The sequence below is a fragment of the Elephantulus edwardii genome, unplaced genomic scaffold (assembly GCF_000299155.1).
Source record: "Elephantulus edwardii isolate Elephantulus edwardi_28Jun2011 unplaced genomic scaffold, EleEdw1.0 scaffold00039, whole genome shotgun sequence".
Classification (NCBI taxonomy): domain Eukaryota; kingdom Metazoa; phylum Chordata; class Mammalia; order Macroscelidea; family Macroscelididae; genus Elephantulus; species Elephantulus edwardii.
In genome coordinates, this window is record NW_006399789.1 from 7,657,041 (window position 1) to 7,675,564 (window position 18,524).

Sequence of the window (18,524 nt, forward strand, 5' to 3'; positions counted from 1 at the left end):
GGTAAGACTGAGAAAAACTGGATGAATTATGGTTACTGCATTGAAGTCTATGGGGGAGAGAATAGCTTAAAAGTATTATATTTTAGGGCATTATGTTTATCATAAGAGTACGGAATAAGGGTTGCAGAGTGGATTATATTTGGGGTTGGGGTTGGGGTTGGGGTTGGGGGATGTGAAGGGGGATTGTGTACCAATGAGGGAGTTTTTCTTTTGCTTTTCAAGGAGAGGAGCAAACGAGGGGGGAAGGGGGGGCGGGGAGAAGGGTGCAACAATGAATGAATGGAATTCCAAAATCTCTGTAGATGTTCATTGAAATGAAAAAGAAATTAAAAAAAAGAAGGGTGGCGTAATCCATAGGAACAAGTCATTCCTGTGTCTCTTTAGTCTCATAATCCTACAAAGAAGACTTTTAAGCACTCACTTAAGTATCTTCCTCTGCCTGTTGCTTATTTTTATTTTGCTTTTTTGGGTGGGATTTTTGGTGTTTTGGAGTTAGTGCAACACTGAATAAATGGAAATCCAAGTTGTCTATAAACTTTCATTAAAATCTCAAAATAAAAAAATTAAAAGTAGAAAAATAATATTTTAGTCCTCAACTCCTTAACTAGAAAAACCAGTAAAACCACCATATATTTGAATGCCTGGGTGATTGCGCAGTTAACAAGCTCAACAGCTAAACACATGGCTGGAAGTTCAAGTTCACCTCAGAAGAAAGGCCTGGTAGCCTATCTTCCTTTAGAAAAATCGTCCCCTGAAACTGTAGACACAGCACTGCTCAGACATACATGTGTCCCCATGTGTCAGACTCCACTTGATGGTAACTGGCTTCAAAAGACAAATAATACAAAAACCCCCAAACGTGTGGCCCAGACAACGCCCGGAAACCCCATGGAGGTTTTCACTTGCTTCCTTCATTGAATCCGTACAGGCTTCTTGTAAGACAGGCACTATTAGTTTAGGAGCTTACCATTATATAACTGAAGGAACCAGGGCGCAGAGAAATCCTAAGAAACGTAAGTTCTGCTGTCAAGGGCTTCTCCAAAGTGCCGAAGAGCAAGAACACCAGTTTAAAAGACTAACATGAACCTGGTTCAAGCCATGGCCATTTCAGTTAATTCCTATACAATTATTTCCTATGCACCTGAGAGTTGGACAGTGACTAGGGAAGACTGGAGCAGACTTGATGCCTTTGAGTTGGGGTGTTGGAGAAGAGTGCTGACTATCCCAGGAACTGACAAAAAAACCAACAAATCTATCTCGGAGGAAGTGCAACCAGGAAGTTGTTTATAGACAACCCTGGTGAAACAATCTCACGTACTTTGGACATGTTGTCTCGAGGTACCTTTCTTGGCAAAAGACGTTATGCTGGGAGAGATGGAGTCAGAGCAGAAGACCCTCCACAAGACTGATTGACAGTGACTGTAACTCTGGCTGGAGCGTATCAGAGATTGTGAACATGGCACAGACCAGGGTAAGGCCCACTTTCGTTGTTCAGGTGGTTACTGCAAGTGTAGTCGACTTGACAGCATCCACCAATGGCATCTGGTAGCCCAGTTGATAGCCTGTTGTCTGCTAGTCAAAAGCCAGTGCATCTCAGCTGGTTCAACTAGCTGCTCGCCAGGAGGAAGACGGACAGGCTCTCCTGTGAAGATTTACAGCCTCGGCAGCCCCATGGCGAGTCTCTCGGAGCCAGAATTCAGTCTGATGGAGTGAGTTTGGGTTTTAAGAATCAAGTCAATCAGTTAGTTAGGTCCAGAACCAAAACCAGAACCTAAGGACGCCTCCCTTTAACACAGACTCACTGCTGTTGAGTCATTTCTGACTTTACGGCCCCTCATAGTGACCCTCCACCCACTTTCTTTCTTAAATTTAAAAAAAATTTTTTTATTGTATTATTTTTACGTGTATTGTCAAATCGGATCTGACTGGTACAGAAGGAGATTGCTCCCTCCTTCTCCAGCAGAATATCTGGTGGATTTGAACTGCATACCTCTGGGATTGCAGTGCAGTGCCTTGCCACTAGGCCACCAGAGCTCCCTTCCACCCACTTTCTGAAGCTATAAATTGTAAAGGGTGGAAACTGTCCATTTCTTACCCTAGAAGCAGCTGGTGGATTCAAGAGAGGAAGTTAAGACCTGGGGGACAGAGGGGCAGGGAGAAAAGTGCAGCATGAATGAATGAATGAATGAATGGAAACCCTAAGTCTCTGTAAACTTTCATTAAAATTAATTTTTAAAAAAGAGTTAATAGCTTTGCATCAGCAGCTGAACTCCTCAGAACACCACCACCACAGCTCGCCTTTATCATTCTAAGGGTTGGGTGGTTTTCGGGGTTGTTTTGTTTTGTTTGGTCCTCTACGCTGTCACTCAACAGTTCTACTTAAGCATCCCAAAGATTGAAGAGGCTCCAGTAGCAGTGGCAAAGTTTAACAGGACAGCAAATAATAAATGTCAGAGAGGATGCGGTGAGGTAGGAGCTCTCATACATTGTTGGTGGGATTGTAAAATGGTACAACCACTCTGGAAGGCAGTTTGGCGCTTCCTCAAAAAGCTGAATACAGAAATTCCATACGACTCTGCTATTCCACTGCTTGAAATACATCCCGAGAAAATGAGAACTGAGGCATAAGTGGAGATTTGTACACCAATGTTCTTACCAGCATTATTCACCATAGCAAGAACATGGAAACAGCCCAGATGTCCAAACACAAACGAATGGACTGAGAAATTATGGTACATTCACACAATGGAATATTACGCAGCATCCAGGAGAGATGATTTTGTAAATTATAACCTAGCTTGGGAGGGACTGGAGAGCATTATGCTGAGTGAACTAACTCAGTTCTGTAAGGATAAATATTGTATAAAACCATTATTGTAGAATGAGTATAAGGATCCAAGGCAAGGAGAGTGGAAGCAGAGGGATGTGGATGTGCAGGGGGAGGGGGGATTAATCATGGGGTTGTACATTTTGCACTTGATCTTAGCCAAAAGGCCGAGAAGCGATGGGGTTGTACATTTTGATGGGTGGGGGTGAGGGAAATTGGAAGACTAGAATCTGTTCTGGAAAAGAATGTGTTCAAATTTTATAAATAGTGTTTTAAAAAGATTGAAGAGGAAAGAGGTTTCCTGAATGCCCTCAAACCAGTTGTGTTGAAAAGGAATGGGAAGCTCTGGTGGGATACTTAGGCTTCTGCCCCGAGGGTTCAGCTGTTCCTTCTGTTTGAATAGACTGCTTGGTAGAGGAAAGACTAGCTGAGCCTCTCCACCAGGGAAGATGTACAGCCTCAGAAATAGTAGTTATGAGTCCCTGGGTAGGTATTGAGTCTGAGTTGAATTTAAAGGGGATAGATTCATATTTTCTTCTCAAATAACAATGTAGCTGACACAAAATAGGAGGCAAAATTTAGCTCTCCTTCCTTTAGGGAAAGGGAACTTGGCTACACTAGAAAGCTCCAATGACTTGGTGAGATCTTAACAAGACTGCTCCTAGACTTGACGTTCTCAATGACAAGAGCAAAACTGTAACACATATTGGCTACATTCTGTTAGCGGACTCTCTCCCCCTCCCTCCTTCCCCTCTCTCATTCTCCTCCCTTCCCTCACTCCCTCCCTCCTCTCTCCCTCCTCTCTCATGCCTTCATACCCAGTTCCTCCTCCCTTCAAACTCTAATCCTATTCAAAGTCACCGAAAATGGGATTAGAGGACACACAGCCAGCAAAGAAATCCCTTCTAACCTTCATTTTCACACTGAGCATTTTCTGAATGCAACCCAGGATCTTGTTACTTACCGGATGCCCTTGCCATGGCTCCTGCCATCCCAGGATTTGCCCTGTCAGGAACCGTGTCATGGGCTAAATGTTAACAGTCAAACTTGCAGGCAAACTGGGAAATAGCCGATGCTCCACAATGCAATCAGGTAATACCAGCTGTTTCAAATTACGTGCTATGTGAACATAGGTGATCTTCAAAGGCCCAAACTCCAAACCAAATCCAATGCTGTCAATTCCAGCTCAGAGCAACACTATAAAGTCGAATGGGCCCACTGGGTCTCCATAGCTGTAGGTCTTCATGGAAGCCGTCTGCCATGTCTTTCTAAGAGAAGCTGGTGGGTTCAAACTGCAGACATCTAAGTTAGCAGCCGAGCACTTTATCTACTGAATCAGTAGGGCCCCTTGCAAAAGCCAGATCTGTACTGTTCAGAGGACCCAAAAGACAGTGAAATAAGCAAAGATCCTTAATAGGACTCCAGAGTAACAAATCCATCCACCTCCCACAAAACCACCCTGTCCCCACTGAGTTGAGATGCACTGTAGTTAGTGCATTGGGCTGCTGAGAATCCCACCACTGAGGACCCTTGAGGAACACTGTGAAAACTCAAAACCCCACTGCCTTGGAAGGGAAAGCCTACCATCTGTCACCAGGTCTCCAAGGCTGTGAATCTCTGGAGGAGAAGAATGCCCCTTATTCTCTGGGCATAGAGCAGCTAGCAGCTTCAAACCGCCAGCCTTTCAGTGAGCACTTTCACCCCTTACACAACCCTTCACCAGCACTCTTCATTCTGTTACAGCACCTTTCTTTAGAACAGGCACGATTACCTCTTACTCGCATCCACAATCAACACCCTTGGTGCCCGCAGTCAGAAGTCACGCAGCACTGGGAAAGTTTGCTGTTGGAGACCTCCCCAAAGTCCCAAAGAGCAACACTCTCAGTTTAAAACCTGTTCCAGGGAATCAAAGAGCAAGGTAGAAACCTTACCAGAAGATGTGAAATCTGAGGAGAAGCAGCCCACAAGGCATATCCAGCGAATGAGAAGCACAAAAGTTCCCCCGAGAAAGGTATGAGACCCCAGTTAATATTGAAAGAGAAGCTAGCAAGACTCCTTTTGTCTACTTGTTGTTAGCCATCAAAGTACCCATACCTGATTCTTCTGCAGGTTTCAGAGGCAGTTAACAGCGCGCGGAGGAGATTGCCTGCCATCCAGCGGAGCAGCTGCTGGGTTGCAGAGCAGCTTCTTGCCACTGGGCCACCAGAGCTCCCTTTGGTCTGTGACCATAGCTCATTTCTGTGGCAAGGTCATGAGCTTTTAAGCTTTGACTTGTTTTTTTACTGCTTTCTTTTTTTAATATTGGGGGGCGGGGGTTTGGGGTTTTTTAAAAAAATTATTATTTTGTGTATGTGTACTGTCAAATCAGATCTGACTGGTACAGGAGAAGATTGCCCCTTCTTCTCCAGCAGAGCATCTGGTGGATTTGAACCACGTACCTCTGGGATTTCAGTTGAATATTTGTTTTTTAAGAAAACAAACATGCCATGTTTTCTGTATGAATGTTTCTTGTCTATGTAATCTTTAGCCTCTTAGACTTGGTCAGCCTGCTCACTTACGTGTACCATGTTATTTATTTAAAAAAAAACACACAATAAAGTTGGGGGATTGCATATTAAAAAAAAAAAAGACTCAGATGTGTCTAATTCAGACCATAGTTTTCCCAATAAATGAGAGTGACAGAAGAAGAACCGATGCTGTTGAGTGATGGAGGAATCATTGTGTGCCATCAAATCGCAGCTGACCCACAGCTGACCCTCCAGCAGTTTTTTAGAGGCAGTAAATCACGTGAGAAGAGATTGCCCATCCTTCTCCCAAGGAGCAGCTTGTGAATTTGAACTGCGTGCCTTTGAGATTGAAGCTTAGCTTCTTACCACTCGGCCACCAGAGCTCCCTCAGTGTTGGAGAAGAATACTGAATATCCATCCCATGAACTGTCAAAAGAACTAAGAGATACATCTTAGAGAAAGTGCATGCAGGATGCTCTTTGAAATCCCCCATTGCTGCACATTCTCACCTTAAATTGATCTGCTTAGACGTTTTACTTTTAAGCATTCCAGTGAGCATAATACTGGTGACTTAAAGATAGGCAGGCAGCTTCCTCTCATAAAGACTTGAGTCCTTGCAAGATTGACGGAGTGCTGTCCTCAGATGAAACCTCCTTCGCAGCAGTGGGTTTGTGTCAAGTGATATCTCACTGCATTTCCTCAATTACTAGAAAGGTGAAGCATATTTTTCAATTGGCTATTTGTATAATTAAAAGACGTATTGCAATGGGAAAGTTTGCTGTTAGGGACCTCTCCAAAGTCCTGAAGAGCAATGGTGTCTCTCTAGAGACTAAGGTGTGTCTGATACAGGCCATGTTCTTTGCAATCACTTGTTATGCGTCAGAGAGTTGGACAATGACTAAGGAGGATAGTAGGAGAATCAATGCCTTTGAGCTGTGGTGCTGAAGAAGAGTATTGAATGGTCTGCTAGGGAAACAAACAGATTCATCCTAGAGAGGGTTAAACCGGGCTGCTCCTTGGAGTCAAGGATTCTGAGGTTTCGTCTGACATACTTTGGACATGTTGTAAGGAGGGACCGGTCCTTGGAGAGTGTGGAGGGACAGCGCAGGAGGAGAAGGCCCTCTATGAGGTGGATTGACTCAGTGACTGGGGTAATTGAGATGAGTGTGTCGGAGACAGTGCGATTGGCACAGGACAGAGCAGAGTTTAGGGCTGTTGTGCATAGGGTCGCTATGAGTCACAAGTGACTCGACGGCACTTAACAAAAACAACAACATTTGAATATTCATGTCATTTCTCTTGTGGGTTTTATTTTTTCTTACTGACTCTTAGAAATTGGTAATCCAGTGTGAATGTGATCGTTGTTGTTTATGTACTTGGTAAACTCTGCCAAGTCTTAATGCTATCATTTGATAGTATCATTTTAATGGAGTTCAAGTTAGTAGGAGGAAGATACTCGAGCATGGAAAGAAGAGTCAAGGAAAGCCTTAGATGCTGAGTTCATTAAAGTGATGGCAAAATGGTTGTAAATACCATAATTTGATAAGGAAAGATTCTCCGCCCTGGGCCAATTGTCAGCTTCATTATAGATAGAGAAGAGACTTGGTTCCACAATCAACACTCTTGGCACCAGCAGTCAGGACATCAAAAGATGAATTGCACTGGAAAGTCTGCTGTCATGGACCTCTTTAGAGTACTGAAGAGTAATGATACTAGTCTGGAGACTAAGGTGTGCCTGATCCAGACCATGGTCTTCACAATTAACTTGCTATGCATCAGAGCGCTGAACGATGATTAAAGATAACAAAAGAAGAATTGGTGCCTTAGAGTTGTGGGGTGGGAGAAGAGTATTGAACATGAACTGGCAAGGGAACAAACAGGTCTGTCCTGGAGATGGTGAAACCAAGCTGTTCCCTAGAAGCAAATATTTTGAAGCTCCATCTCACATACTTTGGGCATGTTACCAGAAGGGACCAATCCTTGGAGAAGGACCTCATACTTGGAAGGGTAGAGGGACAGTGCAAATAGGAAGACCCTGGTTGGTATGGATTGACTCATTGACTGGGGTAATGGGGTAATTTGGAAACAAATTGGCTCGGGATAGAGCAAGGTTCATAAGGTCACCATGGTCACAAGTGACTCCATAACAACAGTCTATTAAAGTTTCCAAGTACTGATTCCAAAGCCCTGGACTCACTGGATAAGATGTTAATTGTCAACCCTCACAAGAGGATTGAAGTAGAGCAGGCTCTGGCCCACCCTTATCTGAAGCTGAGGTAAGAGCTGTGCCCTCCCTTCTCCTCTAAGACTGTGTGCTCCCACCAGTGGCCCACCTGGGATCAGCCCAGTGCCCTGCTTCTCTTCCATTGAGAGTACTTGGTAACACACCCTGCATACAACCCTCCACATTACAAACCCACATCCCACTTCAAAGGCAAGAGGTTCAAAACCACCGGCTGCTCTGCAGGGGAAAAGGTAGGTGATCTCCTCTCCTGCGACAAACTGCCTCTGAACACCTGCTGGAGGGTCAGCTATGGGTCAATTTTGACTTAATGGGACACAACAACAGCCTATTCAGGGTTTTTCTCAGGAATGTCTTCTGCATTGTTTTAAAAATGTCCAGAAAGCACAAGCCTTATATTCATCAAACAGTAAGTAACTCAGAGTTCTCTGGCACCTTCTATGTTGGTCCTTAGTTCAAATATGGAATGTTGTTGTTGTTGTTGTTATGTGCCGTCGAGTCGCTTGTGACGCATAGCGACCCTATGTACAACAGCCCTAAACTCCGCTCTGTCCTGTGCCAGCTGTACTGTCTCTGACACACCCATCCCAATTACCCCAGGCATTGAATCAATTCACCTCATACTGCTGCTTGCAAATATATATTCTCCTTTGGTGACAGAAAGGGACAGTTTTTCCTAGATACAAAAAAAGGAAAAAAGTATTTTGTTAAAGGAACTTGTAAAATATTATGCAAAATGGGTGACCTTGGAGGATATTATGCTGAGTGAAATATCTCAGTCACAAAAGGACAAATATTGCATAAGGCCACACTGTTGTAAAACAAGGCTGACATCAGGGTTGAGGGAAGACAGAGAAGGAGGGAAGCAATGATGTATATACTGCATTGAAACAGATGAGAAAGAGAACAGTTTAAAAGGGATATATGATTGGGTGTTATTGTCATGACAGGAGTCCAGAATGAAGGATGCACAGTGACGTGGACTTGGGGGGAGGGACTGCATAACAATGAAAGAGTTTTACTTTTCAGTGAGAAGAGTGAATTGGGGGTTTTGGGGGTGGGCAAGGAGAAAAGTGCAACAATGAATGACTGGAAACACTAAATCTCTGTAAACTTTCATTAAAATTAATTTTAAAAAAGAAAAGGAAAAAACCATTCAATGTACAAGATTTTTACATTGTAACATTATCGTTATTTTTATCAGTAGATGTTATTTCAGATATAAAAATGGCAGGGGGGGGGAAAGACAAGCAGCACTACCATGTATTCTCCCAATGTCCAGAAGGTGGCGGAAAAGAGTCATGTTAGACAGAATATTTCATTTCACAAGATACTGAATCTTTATTAAAGTTCTGGCGGCCCAGTGTTATTACACGTTTTACTGTTCATCACGAGTTTAGTCGTTCAAGTTCATCAGCCATTCTTTGAGAGGGGAAAGATTAGATTATCTCTTCCCATAAAGGTATACAGCCTCAGAGGGTCAACATGAGTTGGGACAGACTTACGGAGGTGGCTTTGGGTTTGAAGCCTGGTGGTATCCCGTGTTAGTTAGCCTTAGGCTGCTCACAGGAAGGTCAGAAATTCTGTCTCAACAGGAGGAAGATAAAGCACTCTGCTTCCCTTAAGATTTGTTGTTTTTCGGTGCCATCGAATCAACTATAATTCAAAACGACTCTATGAACAACAGAGCATAACGATGTACAGCCATGGAAAGGCAATGAATGGACAGTTTGCCATGAGCAGGGATCAACAGGGCAGCAGTAGGTCTGATTTTTAAAAAATTTTAATGCCTAGTCCATAGCCCTGGTGTCACCATGATGAAATCACTCAGCTGTTAATCTATAGATCCACATGTCCAAAATTCCCAGCCTGACTACAGAAAAAAAGATGTCTCAGTCTGCTTCTGTGGACCAACGATTGTAGTTAGATGTCTTCAGATTGGCTCCCACTCACAGTGACGGTACACAACAACAACAACAGTCTGTTAACGTGTAATAACAATACTGAAGCACCAGACCTTTCAAAACAAGACAGCCAAATTCTGCTCAGTCCTGAACCATCCATACAATATCCATTTGTTGCGATCACTCTGTCAGTCCATCTCCATCTCGTTCAGGGTCTTCCTCTCTTTCACGAATCCTCTACTTTCCAAGTATGATGTACTTCTCTGTGGAATGTCCCTCTTGATAACAGAACTAAAGCAAGTGAGATGAAGTCTCAACATCTTTGCTTCTAAGGTTCTCTCTGGCTTTATTTCTTTTAAGACAAATTCATTTGTTCCTTTGGAAGCCTACGGGATATCCAATAATCTTTCTAACACCACAGTTCAAAGGCATCCATTCTTAGACCTTCCTTATTCACCGCTCAACTATCAAATGCATAGACAGTGATGGGGAAAATACCATGTTTGGAAACAGGCACACCTTAGTCTTTAAAGTTATATCCTTAGGGTCTTAGAAGTTTCCCAGCAGCCATCCAACGTGCTAGTCTTTTCCTTGCCTAGAACCAAGAGAAGTGAAGAAAATTAATAAAATGCATAGAAATAGTAAAAAAGACTAACTGATCCTGTGACCTGCAACCTCCAGAACCTGTCTACGACTATTGACTCTTCCGAAGGGAACACAACAGAGCATCCTAGAGAGTGTGAGAAAAAATATGGAACAAAACTCAAACCCATAGAAGTATACAAGCGTGCTGGTCTCACAGAGACTAGTGAGACCTCCAAGACTGGAGCCCTTAGTTCCTCTTTGAGCCTGAGACTAGACTTTCCCTGTGACCCAACAGCAAGCTGAACAATACAAAAAGCTGAAAAATTTATAAGGTGAGCAGTAACAGAGGGAACTTCTCAAGCCTTAGAAGAATCAATCGTACAACTTCAACAAGGCGGCGTTTACCTGGGGAGAAAAGCTGAGAAGACAGGAAAGTATAGAATAGAAGGATGGATGGAAATGACAATCAGTGGGAGAAAGTGGGAAGATGGCTGCCTCGATATGGGGACTGTTGTAAATGTCATAAAATAAAATCCCTATGAATTAGTCAACAGAAAACCAATGTGCCCAGTAAACTTATACTCAAAGCGCAATTAAAAGTTTCAGAAGATACGTCTTACACATCTCTTTCATTATATTACTACTGGAAAGGGCTGTACTTGCCATTTGTTTTTGTTTTTTTTTAATAATTTTTTTTATTGAGAAAAACATATTGGGGGTACAAAGAGGTGAGGGTTGGGGGCAGAAGGGTAAGGATGGGCCAGGATACAGTTGCAGAGCTGCACAGTTTGGTCGGTGGGGGGAGCAGGTGAAGGAAATGATGAGGGTCCGGTGGGAACCAGATGCTACAGAGGAATGACAAGCATTTTCCAATAGTAATTAAACTGACTGTCTTATTGATTTGGGAATTGGATGCTCTGGCTTCTTCATGCTGAACAGGGGCGTAGATATAAAGGGGGGAAGGGAGGACGCTTTATCACCTTACTGGTGGTCTTGGGTTACAGCTGCTTGCCTTCTTGCTCCTGAGGGCCGCGACAGTTCGCCCCGAGCCGGGGGCCAAGCGCAGCCCGCCCTGGGCAGAAGGCCACAACGGCTCGCCCCGGGCAGAGGGCCAAGGGCAGCCCGCCCTGGGCAGAAGGCCACAACGGCTCGCCCCGGGCAGAGGGCCAAGGGCAGCCCGCCCTGGGCAGAGGGCCGCGACAGATGAAGTAGTCTTTTTTAAAAAAAGAAGAAGAAAAAGTGTGTGTGTGTGTGTGTGTGTACCGTCAAATTGGATCTGACTGGTACAGGAGACTGCCCCTCCTTCTCCAGCAGAGCATGAAGTAGAGTCTGGGTTTTTTTCCCCCCAGGTGCCTGTCAGGGCCTGGGTTTCAGCTGTCCACACCACAGCAGTGGGCAACGAGCTTAAAGCCCCTGATGGCTCTGGGCTCTGACTCTCACCAGTGGCTATGGATGAAGTCACAGGCGATTTTCAGCCAGCGCCGGTGTACTTGCCATTTGAGAGTGAGTTGCAAATATCTTATCCCTTTACCTCTAAATATTTTAGCTTTTGTTGTTCCGAGAGGCCATCGAGTACGACTCCTAAGAACCATATAACCAATCGATCTGAACCCTGTCCTCTCCTGTGCCATCCTCACAGTCCCGGGCACACTCAAGCCCATCCTGCAGACACTGTTTCAGTTCAACTGGTTGAAAGGATACCTCTCCTTAGCATTCTACCATCCCAAGCACGTTATTCCTCTCAAAGGAATAACCTCTCCTAGCAAAAGGCTCAACGTATGTGGGATGAAGCTTTATTATCTCTGCCTACATTTACTAAGCAACAAAAGGGCATTTACATAACCCAAGGTAAGTTTTCTGTTGACACTAGAGATTTTTGATGTGGAAAGAGAAATGTTCATAACAAACTATTTTTAGTAAGAATTTGAGTAGAGGCAAACTGACATCTGCAGAATTTCCATTTCACTGCAAAGTGGAAAGCGTTCTGCTTGCTCAGTGTAGAGATGTGGACTTCTTATAAAAAATAAATTTGAAAGATAGAATAAGTATAGACATTGTTCTCCTGCATCTGAAATAATCCTCTAGAAGATAATAACTTGAAATTCTCTTCATAAATTGCAATCTCTTTTCATCTATCTCTTGCGCACACATGTGGAGAGAGCCAACTTACACTTGACCCTCCAGCAGGTTTTCAGAGGCATTAAATCACATAAGAGAATCTTTCACTCATGGAGCAGCTAGTGGATTCAAACTACCTGCCTTTGTGATGACAACACAAGTCCTTACCCTCTAGACCACCAGAGATCCATGCTGCATGAAAACATTGTCATTCTAAAAATGAATTCATTAATAAAAACTACTTGCTGCAGAAGGTTAAGGACTGTAGTCTTCAATATGGGTTGAAGCTCAACATCAAGAAGACAAATATTTTCACCACTGAGCCAATTGGCAGCATCATGATAGATGGAGAAGAGATTGAGGTTGTTAACAGTTACAGTTTGCTCAGCTCCACCATCAACACTCTTAACACCAGCAGGCAGGAAATCAAAAGACATATTGCATTGGGAAAAAGCTTTTGTCAGGGACCTCACTAGAGTACTAAAGAGCAATGATGTCAGTTTAGAGACTAAGGTGCACCTGATTCAAGCCATGAGCTTCACAATTACTTTCTGAGCATCAGAAAGATAGAAAATAACTAAGGATGATAGAAGAAGAATTGATGTCTTTGAGTTGTGGTGCTGGAGAAGAGTATTAAACATAACATGGACTGCTAGGAGAATAAATAGGTTCATCCTAGAGAGGGTAAAACGAATCTGTCCCTTGGAGGCTAGGATTCTGAAGCTCTGTCTGGCATACTTCAAGACATGTTGCAAAGAGGGACCAATCCTTGGAGAGGTTCATCATTCTTGGAAGGGTGGAGGGACAGCGTAATAGAGGAAGACCCTAGACAGACCAAGATAGAGCAGGGTTCAGAACTTCTGTACATAGGGCTGCTGTGAGTCGCAAGTGACTAGACGGCATGTAACAACAGTCTGTTGGTTCGTTTACCCCCCCATTTAAGAAGGAGAGCCTTCTTAAAAATTTCTAAAAATTATACCTAGAGGGAATTATTAAGCTCTGTTAACTCATTTTGTTGCAGCTTAGCCTCAAGCTCATTGATCACCTGAGAGTACCCTTCACTATACTTCCCTATCTAGATAATTTCTGTCAGTCTCATAATGGACAGACGTCTCCTATCTTCAGGCCTCCTTTACGTTCAAGACTCAACCCACTCTACACATTGCCTGTTCCCCTTCACAAATCCTATTACTCATTCATTCCTCTGCTCCTCATCCAATTTCTTAATCCCTTATCCGTGGAGTCTTCACTGTCTGTCGACTTCATGGTCCAGCAGACCATGCTCCTTCCCCCTTGAGTGGAAATTGCCCGTGCACTCCCTCTCTGTTCCAGCCTACCTACTCCCTTACCAGCCCCCTCCTCAGGCAGTGGGTCCAGAAACCCCTCCCACTCCCTCACCTGCTACCACCCACAGGTCAGATCCCTTCCTGTCAACTTCTCCAGCTCCATAGGAAGGAAAATCTGAACTGAATCTTGTAGTTGTTATGTGCCGTCAAATTGACTCTGACTCCTAGTAACCCTATGTACAACTGCTCTGAATCTTGCTCTATCCTGAGCCCAATTTTGTTGTCTCTGACGCACCTATCCCATTACTCCAGTCACTGAATCAATCCATCTCTCCAGGGTCTTCCTCTCATGCTGTCTTTCCACCCTCCTATGCATGATGTCCCCCCTCCAAGGACTTGTCCTCTTGGCAACATGCCCAAAGTATATCAGATTGAGCTTTTAAATCCTTGCTTCCAGGGAGCAACTTGGTTTCACCCTTTCCAGGACAGACCTGTTTGTTCTCTTAGCAGTCCATGGTATATTCAGTACTCTTCTCCAACACCACAACTAAAAGGCATCAATTCTTCTATCTTCCTTAGTCATTTTCCAGATTTCTGATGCAAATCAAGTAATTGCAAAGACCATGGCTTGGATCAAGTGCAACTTTGTTTCCAGACTGACATCTTTGCTCTTCAGTACTCTGGAGAGGTCCTTGACAGCAGATTTTTCCCAGTGCAATTTGTCTTTTGATTTTCTGGCTGCTGGTACCAAGTGTGTTTATTATTGAGCCAAGCAAACTGAATCTATTAAAAACCTCAATCACTTCACCATCTACCATGATGCTGCCAATCAGCCCAGTGGTGAAAATCTTTGTTTTCTTGACATTGGGCTTCAATCCATATTGAAGGGTGTAGTCCTTGACTTTCTGAAGGAAATGCCTCAAGTCCTCCTCAGTTTTGATGAGCAGGATTGTGTCATCTGCATGAGACAGGTTGTGGACATTGCTCAGTTCTCCCTGAATCGCAGATATTCTTGTTTTTCCATTTTGTTTTCCTCTTTGCATGATGTGCTCAATAAAACAACCTTTCACCCCTCTCTTTCTTATTGCCATTGAGTCAATTCTAACTTAAAACATTGGGTTTTCAGAGGCTATAAATTGCAATGAAGGAGTTTCTGGCAGGTTCAGAATGAGTTAGCAGTACATCTCCCTCTGGACTATGCCACCAGAACACCCTCTTTCCTTCCTGTCAAACTAATTTTTCCCTAAGACAGTTCAGATCAAGAAATCTAGTGTTTACGTGAACTAACTCAGTCTCATAAGGATAAGTCCTGTATAATACCCTTATTGTAGAACGAGTATGAGGATGCAAGGGGGGCAGGAACTTAATCGTAGGGTCACACAATTTGATGTGTGGAGGGAGGGATGGGTAAAGGAAAGGGGAAAGATATGGTGTGAAAAACAATGCATATGAATTTTATGAAATTTTTAAGTAAACTAGTATATAATAAAAAAATTGAAATCTAGCATTCAGCTGATACAGGAAGTATCAGATGTCTGTCACAAGGCCAGGGCATACCCTACATAAGGAACCTGAGATTCAGTGAAGGCAGGCATCCCCCACTGTTCTCTCCTAACAGTCTGCCTTTGCTAACAATTCCTGTTTATGTGGTCTAAAAAGAGCTTTCAGGAGCTCTGTGTATGCACCAGAAGACCTACTATGAGTCAGTTAACTCGATGGTACATAACAACAACACATACTCTTCTAAAGCTTTCTTTCCTTGAGGCAGATTTGGGGAAACTTTGGGGAGCTCTGTTGACATTGCTGTCTGTTGTTGTTTACCACCGAGTCAAAACTGACCCACAGCTGACCCTCTAGCTTTTCAGAGGCAGTTAATCACATAGGAGGAGTTTGCCCATCCTTCTTTGGAGCAGCTGGTGCTCTCAAACCATGTGCCTCTGGGATTTGCAGCACAGCTTCTTGCCACTAGACTACCAGAGCGCCCCGTCTCCTGTATAGTGGTATATAAGTGCTGTTGTTATATACCATCAAGCTACCTACAACTCATAGAGACCCTATGTACAATAGCTCTGAACTCTGCTCTATCCTGGGACAGTCACATTCATTCAGTCAAGCCATCTCATTGAGGGTCTTCCTCTCCTGCGCTGTCCCTCCATCCTTCCAAGCATGATGTCCTTCTCCAAGGACTGGTCCCTCCTGGTCATGTGCCCAAAATACGTGAGTTGGAGCTTCAAAATCCTCACCTCCAAGGAGCAACCTGGTTCCACCTTCTCCAGGATGAACCTGTTTGTTCTCTTGGTAGTTCAGTCTGTTTTTTTTTCCTGTCCCAACTCTGGTCTCCCAAGATTGACTTTTCTGGTCATGGCAGAGTCGTGGTTTTCTGATTAGAGATTAACTCAGTGACTGCAACAACGGTCTTACATGCAGCAGAAATTGTGAGGATAGTGCGGGACCAGGTAGTGTTTTGTTCTGCTATAACTTCATGGTGACTAGTAACAACAGCCGCAGAATATACAACCAAGATCCTTGCATTGACACAGGGGCTCTGTAGTGTCATTTGCGGTAAATTCCAAGACTCAACGGCTTGTATTGAGTCCAAGGCAGAACCAGGAAAAACTCTCTGCAAAGAGACAGCCACTAAATGCTAAAAACCATGTCATTTACAGCCTCAAAAAACCTGCTGATGGGTTAGCTATGAGTCTATACTAACTGAGCCACAGTGGGAGCAAGGGAGTGAGATTTTTATTTTAACAGTGGAGTTGAGTAATTGTAAGAGAGATCATGTGTCCTGCATATAACACCTGCCTATTCACAGAGAGAATTTAATCTTGCTAAAGATGACTTTAAAATGGCTAGAGTGGTACACTGAAAAAGAACTGATAGAAATTCAAGCAGTATTTAGAAGAGGCTGTGGCACCAGGGATATCATTGCTAATATCAGAAGGATCTTGACTGAGAGCAGAGACTACCAGAAGAATCTCTACTTGTGTTTACTATGTGCAGGCATTTGACGGTGTGAATCACAACAAATTGTGGGTAACATTGAGAAGAGTGGGAATCCCAGAACACTTAACTGTGCTCATGTGAAGCTTGTATCTAGACTAAGAAGTTATTATCTGAACAGAGCCAGGAATACCGAATCATTTAAAATCAAGAAAGTTGTGTATCAGTGCTATATCCTTTCTTCATTCCTATTTAAGCTTGCACATAGATCGGGAACCTCGGCTTTATGAGGAGGAACGTGGCATCAGGATTGGAGGAAGACTTCATCAACAAGCTGTGTTATGCAATTGACACAACCTTGCTTGCTGAAATTGAGGAGGACGTGAAGAACTCACTGCAGAAGGTCAAGGAATGTAGTCATCAATATGGGTTGAAGCTCAACATCAAGAAGACAAAGACATTCACCACTGGACCAATTGGCAACACCATGACAGACGGAGAAGAGACTGAAGTTGTTAACAGTTACAACTTGCTCAGCTCCACAATCAATACTCTTGGCACCAGAAGTCAGGAAATGAAATGAGGAATTGCACTTGGGAAGGCCTGCCCACCAAATCTTGTTGGCCTACACAAGAGGCTTCCCATCCAAGCTGATTGTAAAGAAGATCAGGTACAGTTAATCAGCTTACACTTAATTGCTCACACAATTAGAAATGACCAAACAGTTTACACCCAGCTTTCAAGTAAATCCTGTACATTTGCCCACCAGGATCCAACTATGCAAAGCTAAAGGCTTCCATAAGATTAAATACTAGGATCAAATCTAATTAGAGACACAAAAGACTTTGCAAGAAACAAAGAGACATAGAGAAATGGAAAAATATATCATGTTCATGGATAAAAGTCCAATATTGTGAAAATGACCTTCAACTAGGTGGGTTGATACAGTGACTGCCACATGGGCTCTAATAGCTGTGAGGATGACACACAGGATAGGACAGGGCCCAGATCTGTTGTTCATAAGCACTCAATTCGAAGGCACCTAACAACAACATAAAACAAAACAAAAACTGCACCAAGAAACCAAACCAAACCAAAAAACCAAAACAAAAAAGTACATCAGTATCCAAAAGAACCAAACAACATACAAAAAAAAATCTAATCAGCTCACAATGGGTCTGTTACAGTGCTCTCTTTGTTGCTCTTGATAGATGGTGTTTAGGTGACCCTGTAAGAAACTGGTGGAAACACTTTCTTATCCTTCATCTGTTTTCATAGGTTCCCTAAATTACTTCAAAAGTTTCTTTTTATCTCCCAACACCTTCCAGTTCATTCTCCTCACCCACTGCCTCTTCTCAAGCTCTGCTACCTCGTATCCCCACCTCCTTTACTTTGACTCTCCGCACCCAGGAGGGTGCTAGTAGAAATCATTCCTTAAACTGTTAACTCCAGACCTTGGTGGATGCTGAAAGCGGTTTTCGTCTTTTCACTTTTCACTGGGTTCTACAAGCAGAAGGGCTGTGCTGTATCCCAAGCAGATGTGACAGTGAGGAGCCAGGAGGAGACGAGAGCAGGCAATCTGCCCCTCTGGAGAGTAATGAGTTACAGAAGTGAGTGCAGTAAAATTTTTTTCCCTATTATTAAAAAAAACCCCACCAAACACACCCAAGAAAACAACAAATCTTCAAACACACTGCTATTGAGGCAAACCAGATCCTAGTAGACCCTCTTCAGGATTTTTGAGAATGTCAATTACAATTAAAAGGGAGGAGATTTTTTTAAAGTCTTTTTTAAAATTGTGATTTTAATGAAAGTTTACAGAAAAGTTGGATTTTCATTCATTCATTGTTGCACATTTTCCTCCCGACCCCCTCCCAGTTTACTTTGGAAAAAAAAACCAGAATCATTCATTGTTGTGTAATTTCCTCCCTCCCCCCATTCCTCTCCCAGTTCACTTTGATCTGCCCCTCTTATTCGGGACTGTCCCATACGGACAAATATGGATAAGACAATTATAGAATATGTACTAATATCCAAGGAGGGGAGAGGGGAGCAGAGAGATGAGGATGGGCGGGGGTGGGGGTGCAATCATAAGATCACACAATTCAATGG